This window comes from Triticum dicoccoides, chromosome 7A (genome assembly GCF_002162155.2).
Source record: "Triticum dicoccoides isolate Atlit2015 ecotype Zavitan chromosome 7A, WEW_v2.0, whole genome shotgun sequence".
NCBI lineage: Eukaryota > Viridiplantae > Streptophyta > Magnoliopsida > Poales > Poaceae > Triticum > Triticum dicoccoides.
Window position 1 is genome coordinate 205722772 of NC_041392.1, and position 9801 is coordinate 205732572.

A 9801-nucleotide genomic window follows, 5' to 3' on the forward strand; every position below is an offset into this window, starting at 1 on the left:
TGATGTTAGCAAGAAGACATGCGTTTGATATTTTTGAATGGGACGCCCTTTGCTGTCAGCAGTATCGATCGGTTTTTCGTTATTCTTTAATTGTGAAGTAAATATTTTCTCTGACATGTGAATCGCTAATATGCATAATCATCGATTGTTTTGAATGTTCCCTATGAATTGCCAGGCCTGTGTGTTTGATTGCAATGTACATGAATGTTAAAAAGCTGCTCAAACTCTTTGTACTCCCTCTGTTCCTTTTTTCTTCGCATATTAGTTTTCTTTCAAGTTAGTTGATTTTACATTGTGAATGTTCATACTTTTTTCTATAAGATTGGTCAAAGTAGAGATACTTTGACTTCACACAAAACTTATATGCAGACTAAAAAGGACCGGAGGGAGTAGCAAATGAGGTGATCACCCTGGGAAGAATGCTAGTACGTATTATGTTGCACGTTCATCCAATGCCAGTGATACAAGAATTCGAACTAATCAAACTAAATTCATTCATACATGGTCCGATTTCATATAAACATGCAGGATTTCATTACATTTCATACATTCGTCAACTAAAAGGGGTGCGCTGGAGGTATAATTAATTAATCGAAGCTACCCACCCATGTCCGGCTGAGACGAATAGAAGCTTCTTCTCCAGCGCAGCTCTTCGACTCCATGTCGCCGCCAAGAAGCTAATCAGCCGTCAATGGTCAACCCGCCTAGCTTGGCTTCAACCGGAGGGTAGCAGCGGTGGCCTTACTTGGACCAAAGAAGAGGCGACCTACCATGTTCTACTCTTCCTCGTTTTCTATGTGGCGCGGCCTCGTTGGCAGCGGGGCGGGGCCTCAACGGAGACGGCGATGTCCTCTCACTGGTACACATCGGTCCTAAACAAACGGTTTTTAACCCCTTTCCGCAACGGCATTTGGAACCGCCGCCAAGTGAGTGTGGGCGATAGGGGGTCCTTCCCACACGACCCAGAAACCATCGAGGATAGGCCCTCCTAGGACCCAGGCTGGGGCTGTGTGTGATTGGCCGAGGCATCGAAACCTAATCTTTTCCGTAGGTATGTACATCCAACACGGTAATCCGAGAAAATCATTTCTGTAGGTATGTACATCCCACATGGTGAATCCCGGAAAAACATTTCCATTCGTATGTATATCACACAGTCAATCCAAGGAATACGTTTCTGTTCTTATGTACATCCCACACAGTCAATCTAGGGAAAATGTTTCCGTTCGTATGTACATCCCACACAGTTTTATGTATACGCTCGTGTATGAAAGGTGTAACTATCACACACGCTCTGCCTTGGTTAACTATTTGCTTTCATTAACTACATCACAGATGATTTGATGTAGAAAACTGTGTGGCTTTGGGCTATCCATCACAAGCGCTTTTACTGACAAAACCGTTTGCAAAGTTCCATGACCGTTTGTTCTCTTTTTATTTTTGCCTGTAATTTTTTATTATAATTGGAAATTTTGAAATATGAAATGTGCAATTCAAATTCTCAGCACAATGGTTCAACAATGAATCCTTATACAAAATTGCCAGTACAATATGTTCAGTAATTACAGGATTAGGCAACAATTAACTATGATGAACCACAGTATTTAAAGGCGGTAAAGGTGAAGAGACAAGTGTAAATTATTTTGACTGCCCACGGTGTTGAAGAAGCGGAATGCCCATAATATGCCTTCCTGCATGCCATAGGCACGAACCACTTTTGTCCAACCCCTTGTGACGATCGCCCGCCCATCCTTCACCACCTTCAAGAAGACTTCTAGAGCATTATCATGGTAGCATGAATTATATACTTTAACCTTAGTTGCTTCCACTCCGGTCATGTAGTTTGCAAGGTAATCATCAGTAAATAGCTTCGGAAACCACTGAAAAGAGAAAAATATCAGATACTGAGGTCTAATAGAGTAACTTATTGTGGGCAGGGGGAAAAGGAAACACATTATTTACCATCGTAAACTTCACTGTTGTCTTCGACAAAGTGTAAATAAAGAGCTTAATTCCAATCACCCGTTTCTTTCTCCTAACAATCTTTCTTAGTTTCCTCACTTAACACTTGTTCATGAATATCTCATCGCCCCATACGCAAAAGGGATCGAAGCATGGATTAGTACCGCTGATATATGTACCTACAAGCAACCAGTAAATGCTAGAAGCTAAACTGAGGATTGCATAAATGATGTAAAATATAACTACCTATGTTCCTAAGTACAAGTACTTTCTTTAGAGATTTCAATATGAACTACATACGGATGTATATAGAATAATAGATATAGTTTAGATTAGAATCTAGATTCACTCATTTTTGTCCTTATGTAGTCTGTATTGGAATCTCTAAAAATACTTATATTTAGGGATAGATGGTGTATAAGACATGGGATGCAGCTAACCTCGACGGCAAACAACAACATCGCCCATTGTAGCCCTGTGTAAGTACATGGAAAGCCAATGTTAACTACAACAGGGTTAACATCCACCAAAAATAGCAAATGGTAATAAAACGGCAGCATATGTAGTGATATCTTCATTTCGAAAGAGTAGCACGGTAGCAAAGGGACGGATTAAAAAATGGATACAACCGTTAATTGCAACAGGCTTAACAACATCCTAATTCATGTTTTGTAAGTTTGTAGCCATTGAAATACAACTCTTTAAAAATGGATACAAATGTTAATTGCAATAGGCTTAAAGGCCATTGAAACTGGTACTGATAAAAATGCAATTGGCAGAGTTAAACATCACATGGCAGGTGCAGCCAGAGCAGATAATGGCCCAGTTGTCTATGAAAAGGTAGGGAAAATAACTAAAACATGTTAGCATGTTTACTACAACATGCTTAATACATCGACAATACAAAACATAGCCATTAATTGCAACTGGTATTGGAAAGATTGAACTGGTGGGTACATACTTGGTAAGTCCTGAGAGGTAGTTGCTGGGGCACTTCATATTGGCCAGAGCCCGCCCAAAGTCAGCAGCGGCGGAGGCGAGCTATTCCTCCAAGTCAAAGTGTGGACCAGTGCCACTGACATGTGTACCTACAGGCAACCAGTAAATGGTAGAAGTTAAACTGCAATTGCACAAATGATGTGAAATATTGTAATACATGGGATGCAGCTAACCTCGACGGCAAACAACAGCATCGGCCGTTATGACCCTGCATAAGTACATGGACAAGCATGTTAAGTACAACAAGGTTAGCATCCACCAAAAATAGCAAATGGGCAGCATCTCTAGTATATCTTCATTGCGGAGAGTAGCATGGTAGCAAATGGACAGACTAAAAAATGGATACAACTGTGAATTGCAATAGGCTTAACAGCATCCCAAGTCATGTTTTGTAAGTTTGTAGCCATTGAAATACAACTGTTTAAAAAATGGATTCAACTGTTAATTTCAACAGGCTTAATAGACATTGAAACTGGTACTGATAAAAATGCAATTGGCATAGTTAAACATCACAAGGCAGGTGTTGCCAAAGCAGAGAATGGCCTAGATGTCTATAAAAAGGTAGGGAAAGCAGCACAAACGTGTTAGGCATGTTTACTAGAACATGCTTAATACAGTGACCATACAGAACATAGCCATTAACTGCAACTGGTATTGGTAAGAATGAACTGGAGAGTACATACTTGGTAAGTCCTGACAGGTAGTTGCTGGGGCACTTCATATTAGCCAGAGCTCGCCCAAAGTCAGCGACGGCGGAGGCGAGCTGTTCCTCCGGGCGAAGCGTGGATCAGTACCACTAACATGTGTATCTACAGACAACCAATGAACGGTAGAAGTTAAACTGCAATTGCACAAATTATGTGAAATACTGTAAGACATGGGATGCAGGACACCTCGATGGCAGACAAAAGCATCAGCCACTATGACCCTGCGTAAGTACATGGATAGGCATGTTAAGTACAACAGGGTTAGCATCCACTAAAAAAAGCAAATGGGCAGCATCTCTAGTGATATCCTGAGTCATGTATTGTAAGTTTGTTGCTCGTATTGGAGAAATTGAGCTGGACACGGTAATATTTGAACATCGCACGGTGTGCAGTACTGAAATAAACAAGGCACGAACATGCTTAATATATCAACCGTACAAATCATAGCATTGCAAGGGGTATTGGTAAGATTTAGCTAGTCAAATCTTACATGTTAAGTCCTGGGGGGTAGTCGCTGGGGACTTCCTCTAGGCTAGAGCTTGCACCATGTCGGCGGCGGCGGCGGAGGCGAGGTGTTCCTCCGGGTCAACACGGACAGTGGCCATCGCGCCATGGACCGCCATCAGCTCCTGGCAGGGGGGATTTGGAGGCATGAGGATGTTTCGTAGGTGCCATTTAAGCAATCAAGCCGGGGACGTGATAGAGATCGGTGGGTTACCTAACTGGATCTGAGAGCAGAACATAGATGTGGTTGCGGTGGCGGTTTGAGATGTCGGTAGAGGGAGGCACGAGCGAGGGGGGGGATACTAAGGGGAAGGGGATGTGGTTGGAGGAATAAATTCTGAAATCGCGCGCCTAATGAAAATTTTGGTGCGAAATTTGAAGCATGGGCGGGGGAAACACACAACGCAGACGAAGCGCGTAAAATACTCGTGTGCGAGAAAAAAGAAAGTTGGCAGATCCAGTCTCCAAAAAAATGTACATGTGTACTTGATTTTTCTCGGTGAATGGTACGCCTGGTTTATTAGGAAACATCGCACAGGTAACTGACTTATGGGTCATTAACGCAAAAAATGCAGACGAGTACGACATAGAAACCGTGTGCTTTGCGATCTTCTAATGATTAACGCCAAAAAAATGCACACGGGCACACATGCTAATCAACGCTCAAAGCCCTCAAAGGATGCTCTTACCGACATTGTACGTTAATACTACAAACTTAAAGTACTACTGGTAATTTGCTCTAATACTACAAACTTAAACTACTTCTCACATGCTGCCATCAGGGCCTGCTAGCCAGACGCCGGCTGTCGGTGTCAAAACCGGCAGATCTCGGGTAGGGGGTCCCGAACTGTGCGTCTAGGCCGGATGGTAACAGGAGGCAGGGGACACAATGTTTTATCCAGGTTCGGGCCCTCTTGATGGAGGTAAAACCCTACGTCCTGCTTGATTAATATTGATGATATGGGTAGTACAAGAGTAGATCTACCACGAGATCAGAGAGGCTAAACCCTAGAAGCTAGCCTATGTTATGATTGTATGTTTTCCTATGGACTAAAACCCTCCGGTTTATATAAACACTGGAGAGGGTTAGGGTTACACAAGGTCGGTTACAAAGGAGGAGATATCCATATCCGTATTGCCTAGCTTCCCTTCCACACCAAGTAGAGTCCTATCCGGACAGGAGACGAAGTCTTCAATATTGTATCTTCATAGTCTAACAGTCCGGCCAAAGGATATAATCCGGCTGTCCGGAGAACCCCTAATCAAGGACTCCCTCAGTAGCCCCAGAACCAGGCTTCAATGACGATGAGTCCGGCGCTCAGTATTGTCTTCGGCATTGCAAGGCGGGTTCCTCCTCCGAATACATCACAGGAGAATTTGAATATGAGGATAGTTTCCGACCCTGCAACATAAGTTCCACATACTTACGTAGAGAGAATAATATTTCCGCAAATCTAATTTGCTGACTTGTTTTGACAGTATGACGTTATGTCATGGCCCGGTGATTATTCGAACCGTTTCCTTTAACTAGCCCCGCACATAACGCGAGGCAGTTTTTCGACACGTCTTGTCAAAGCAGAGATCGTGTCCCCTTATTACGGGATTCTCATCAATACGGGAGTGGGTAACCCAACCGTGCCATCTATTACGGCGCTTGGGGGATAAGCGATTTTTACCAGGCAAGTGGGGACGCTTAGTTTCGTCCGCCCATATAAAGGGATAAGGATTCACCTTTCTATCCGCGCCTTCTTCCTCCTTTGCTCATTCGTTTTCGCACACTCGAGCTCTAGAGCCCAAGTCCGCACTTCCCACCTCAATCTTCTCCAACCATGTCTGGAGCGGGAGGTAGGTGGATGGTCTCCTCCGTCACGGATGGAGACATCAAGAAGCTGAGGAGCGCCGGATACCTGCCCGACGACATCGCGCACCGGCTCCCAGATGAGGGGTAGCTCATCCCCACCCCCAGGCCCCATGAGAGGGTAGTGTTCCTCACCCATTTCCTCCGCGGACTGGGATTCCCTCTCCACCCATTCGTCCGGGGGCTCATGTTATATTACGGCCTAGATTTCCATGATCTGGCCCTGAACTTCATCCTCAACATCTCGGCGTTTACCGTTGTGTGCGAGGCCTTCCTCCGCATCAAGCCCCACTTCGGCTTATGGTTGAAGACCTTCAATGTCAAGCCGAAGGTTGTGGGCGGCCGCCAGGCGGAGTGCGGAGGCGCCATGGTGGGCAAGATGCCCAACGTAACATGGCTCAAGGGCTCCTTTGTGGAAACCATAAAGGGGTGGCAATCGGGGTGGTTCTACATCACCGAGCCGCGCGCCCCTGCATGGGCAGCGGCCCCCGAGTTCCGATCTGGCATCCCCACGCGGCTCACCTCCTGGAAAGAGAAGGGCCCGTCCTGGGGTAGTTCGGGAGAGCTGACCGGACTCCAAACATGTATTCAAAACATAGTGAACAAGAAGCTCAAACTCGTCAACGTGGTCCACGTCATGCTCCATCGCCGGATCCTCCCGTGCCAACAACGGGAGTTCGACCCAGTGCAGCACCGAACTCTGAACAGGCTCTTCAACACAACTCACGAAGATGCCTGGAGGGTGTTGTTCAAAAGCGCCAAGGTCCCCCCTCCCATTACTGAGGATCACGGATTCAGCGTGAAGCGCCAAGCCAGTGCAGTAAGCTGCTTTACCTTTCACAAGATACTTATTTTTTATAGATTGACTCCATGCGGGATCTAAACTTCCGTACCTTTGACAAGACTGGCAGGAGACGGCCGGACAGATCGACTGTCCGGCTCCTTTGCCCGAAGGCCCAGCAGACGCTCTTCTGGCGAAGATGCTGACTCCGGCTCCTTATACGGTGCCGGAGAAGACCAAGAAGGCCAAGTGAACCCGAAAGAGTTCCCGACGCCAGGCGTCGTTGGACTCACCATCCGATGACTCTGCGGCGCACTTCTCCCCCGAAGACGAGGAAGAAGAAGAAGATGCTCCCCCTCCGCCTGGGGGAGATAAGAAAAGGAAGGCTGCCCCAACTGGGGGGGCCGAAGGGTCCAAGAAGGGAGGGACTCTCCTTTCGGACAGTTCCACCGCCGCCGACGAAGGCAAAGACGAATGGTTGCCCAGGGCCAAGCCCCTGGGGAGATCGTAAGTATTCGGATACCAGAGTAACTCATAGCATTTATTTGTCGCACTGCCTTACCTAACGTCGAACATAATTATGCAGGCTGGCACGAGCTAGTATCGATGTATCATCGGACGGCTCCCTGGGCTAGTCGGACATGGATAGCGATCCAGTCCCGACCGCCACCTCCCCTCATCCTGCCGATGACGTCGAGGTGCTATCTCAAGAGGCACCGGATTGAGGGGAGACAGTCCCGGAGGCGCCTCAATGCGACCTTCCGGACTCTGGGAGCTGAGGGGACGGAGCCCCTGAGAGCTTCGAGTTCGGCCCTCAGCCGAACACCGCACCGGAACCTCCAGTGGTTCCGTGCTCGGGCAGGCGGCCTCCTTCTAAGAGGGGCAAGACGCCTGTGCCGGTGACCTCTGTCCATCCAGAGGCGCCGGACAATCTGCTGGAAGCGCTTCGCAGCGCTTCCATCGACAAGGAGCACCATACTATTATGAGTGCGGTGGTCCAGAAGGTTTAGTCCGCCAAGAGCGGGTTGACTGAAGCCTGTGCCAACCTTCTAACAGGCTTTGAGGTAAGTGTTTTAAAATGTAGTAGAAATATTACCGCATAGACAATAGCCCCTGATGCTTTGTTCGGTGTTCACAAAGAAAAGCTGAACAGAGGATCAAATAATATCGCAGGAGTCTAATATAAGTATGTCAATATGCATATGCAGGTTTCGCTGCTGGCGTCCGCCGCACTGACTGCGGAGGTTGCCGTACTGAAGCAGGACCTCGAGGGGTCCAGGAAAGAGCTCGGCCTTGTCGAGAGGCAGCTCCAGGAGAACAAGGGTAAGTAATACCCTGTCTATAGATATGTATATATAAAAGAAGACGCGATTGCAAAATGACAGGATCATCGTATATTCGCCAGGGGCCACGACTGAGGTGGCGACCTTGAAGCAAGCGCTAACCAAGGCCGAAGAGAACGCGGCCAAGGAGCGCACCGAGCGAGAGAAGCACGAGGCTCGGGTGGGCGAGGTGCAGCAAGAGCTCCAGGCTCTCGTGGCGAAGCACGAGGCGTTGGAGCTTGACTCAAAGATGCGGGAGTCTGAGCTTGCCGTGGCCCTTGAGAGCATAAAAAGTGCCAAGGCCGAAGCCCAAAGGGCCCTCTAGGAGATAGACGCAATGAAGAAGGTAGCGGCTGGTAAGGCTTTCTATATGCAAAGCAAGCATGTAAAAGTAAATTACCGATTACTTACCCGAATCTGGAGCTCTCCACGAGCGCTCGTAGATTTGCCCCGCAGCGTGTCCGATGCCGCACAATTTTACCAGGCCGAGGATGGAAGCTCAACGAAGAAGCTGTTCTGGTCTCAGTATGCTGAGACCGAACACCCGGTGCCAATGAGCGACCAACTGAAGCAGATGGTCGAGCTACATAAGGCGGCCGATCAGGCCATGAAGGGCTTTATAGTCCGGCTGTGGCCTGGCGACGCCCTTCTGAACAGCTTCTTCGGCCTGGTGAGGCGGCTTGTGGATGCCTGCCCGCGGCTGGAGGTCGTCAAGCGATCTGTCTGCATTGAGGGTGCATGCCGGGCTTTCGCCTGTGTGAAATTGCAGTGGGTCAAGCTAGACGCCGTGAAGCTGATCAAGGAGGGGCCGCCGAAGGGCAAGGAGCACCGCCACCCCAAGATTACTACGAGGGTGTTCTGCCGGGTGCCCGTCTCATAGCGGACGAGTGTTCAAAAGATGTAATATTTGAGTGAGACTTGCTCGTTTTATCCTGTATTTATGAAAACTTGTTTCATATGTGCTATGCAACGCTTGTTTGAATTTAAAATATTACCTTTTGTTTGGTTGATTATCCAATCTGAGAGATGGCTAGTCCTCAGCTTCTGCACCCATGCCACGAGTGCTGGGGTGTTCGGGATAAACCTGAGCACTCTTGTTCCCATGTTTGGGTCCTTCGAGGGAGGTGCTCAGCACAGCGAACAAGGCAACCGGACTAATAATGCTTTATCACTCTCACTTAGCCATAGAATTCTATAATTTTAAATTTCGGCGAAGCCCCTGGTATTCGGAAGGCCGAATTTAGGGCGCGATACACGCCTTTAAGCCGGACAGGGCCTACCCCTCGCTCCAAGCGGCATAAGTCTTTAGGGACTCGAAAACCTCACCGAACAGCAACCAGTCTCTCGCCTTATCATGACAGTCAGTTTTAGCTTTCTCTACTGAGGTGCTGAACCCAGCAGAACCAGGGCACAATCGCAGTAGTTCTCCTAGCGCTACCTTAGCCGACAGAGCGGAATGTAAGGTACCAAAACATAGGAGCCGGGCAAACCCAACATCTGACCAAAGACATGATTCGGAGCTGATGCATATAATGCTATAAGTTTGGGGTGCCGCACTTGTGAAAGTGTTCGGACTTTTCACACCGTATTGTGGGGTACGTAAGCCCCTGGTGTATTGGCCGTACCAAAGTGTACAGTTGCAAGGCATCATTAATGAACACATAGATA